Source organism: Spinacia oleracea, chromosome 1, assembly GCF_020520425.1.
Source record: "Spinacia oleracea cultivar Varoflay chromosome 1, BTI_SOV_V1, whole genome shotgun sequence".
Classification (NCBI taxonomy): domain Eukaryota; kingdom Viridiplantae; phylum Streptophyta; class Magnoliopsida; order Caryophyllales; family Amaranthaceae; genus Spinacia; species Spinacia oleracea.
The window spans coordinates 32,361,882-32,364,055 of NC_079487.1; positions in this window are offsets into that span (position 1 = coordinate 32,361,882).

The following is a 2,174-nucleotide window of genomic DNA, read 5'->3' on the forward strand; positions in this document are numbered from 1 at the left end:
GGTTGTTTTATTCCATTCAACAAGCTGGTTATAAAAAACCTAAACACTAAGCTAAAAACCGGTGGTTACAAGAGCTTTAAACAACCATTTAAAAGCCATTTAAGAGCCTTTAAAACCGGTGGTTAGAAAGCTCTAAGAGCCTCCTAATTCAGTCACCATTTTGGAGGTTACAAAGGCTTAAAACCCTCCTTACAAACAACAATATTTAAAGCTAAGTACAAAACTGAATTTAAAAGGGATTAAAACAATTGTCCCCTTATTAAACTGAATTAAACGAAAACAAATAAATATAAGCTTAAACGCACCATCAAACGCACTTGATTAAACGGACCATCAAACACACTTGATTAAACGGACCATCAAACGCACTTGATTAAACGGACATCAAACGCACTTGATTAAACGGACCATCAAACGCACTTGATTAAACGGACCATCAAACGCACTTGATTAAACGGACCATCAAACGACTCACTCAATCCAAGTCACCATGCACACAAAATGAGCTATCGATCCTAAATCAGCTTTGGTTCCAATTGTTAGCATAAGACCGTCACCCTTACCATCACCTTCATCTATGACGGTATCATCCCCTCCCCCTTTAAAAGGAATTGACCTCAATTCAGCAAGGCCATCATCATCAAGACAGGGTGAGAGGTCACCTACATTGAAAGTAGCATGGACACCATAATCTCCTGGAAGCTCGATCTTGTAAGCATTATCATTCACACTTGCAACCACCTTGTAAGGACCTTTAGCCTTAGGCATAAGCTTGTTCTTGCGTTTCCTTGGAAAATGCTCTTTCCTCAAATGAACCCAAACCAAATCACCTTCGACAAACACACGAGGTTTGCGATTGTTATTTGATTTTTGTTTATAAGAGGCATTGATAGCTTAAATACGGTCACGGACTTGTTGGTGCAATTTCATCATTGATTTCAACTTGGCATCGGCATCTTTGTGAACCAACACATCTTTTGGCAATTGAATCAGATCCAATTGAAAATATGGATTAATCCCATATACCACTTCAAATGGAGAATGGCAAGTAGCATAAGTAGGAGAACGATTATAAGCAAATTCAGCGTGAGCAAGCTTGACATCCCAATCCTTTTGCGTCTTACTTACCAACCCTCGTAACAACTGATGTGGCCTAAAATAATAGACTACCGGCTTTACTAGGATGGCCAAAAGGAAGACAAAGATTCTCCAGCATGGATACCCAGAATCCATGATGAGCCCGTATCTGCATCCAAACCCGGGCCCATCTCTTAGGCCCATGACTCCCTTTGACTGGAAGAATCCCTGGTCAAATCATGTCCATATTCTGATTTTGGTACTCTTTGTGGACTTTGTTTAAAATTGGAAAACCAAGGGAAAGTAAAATATGGGGGAGGGTCAAGTATGGATGGTAAGGCCAAGTCTTGGTCTAAATCCGAACCTATCTTGAAACCAAACACATCACCAATTTAACAATAAGGCGTTATTCTATGAGTTGTTAGCACATACCTTTTACGTAGCGTACATTTCAAAAACTCCCAAGAGGTGATTTTCTCCTTCCTGTCACGAATTCTCTTGGATTTCAGTCCTTCGAACCATCAAACGCACTTGATTAAACGGACCATCAAACGCACTTGATTAAACGGACATCAAACGCACTTGATTAAACGGAGCATCAAACGCACTTGATTAAACGGACCATCAAACGCACTTGATTAAACGGACATCAAACGCACTTGATTAAACGGAGCATCAAACGCACTTGATTAAACGGACCATCAAACGCACTTGATTAAACGGACCATCAAACGCACTTGATTAAACGGACCATCAAACGACTCACTCAATCCAAGTCACCATGGACACAAAATTAGCTATCGAACCTAAATCAGCTTTGGTTCCAATTGTTAGCATAAGACCGTCACCTTGACCATCAACTTCATCTATGACGGTATCATCCCCTCCCCCTTCAAAGGGAATTGACCTCAATTCAGCAAGCCATCATCATCAAGACAGGGTGAGAGGTCACCTACATTGAAAGTAGCATGGACACCATAATCTCCTGGAAGCTCGATCTTGTAAGCATTATCATTCACACTTGCAACCACCTTATAAGAACCTTTAGCCCTAGGCATAAGCTTGTTCTTGCTTTTCCTTGGAAAATGCTCTTTCCT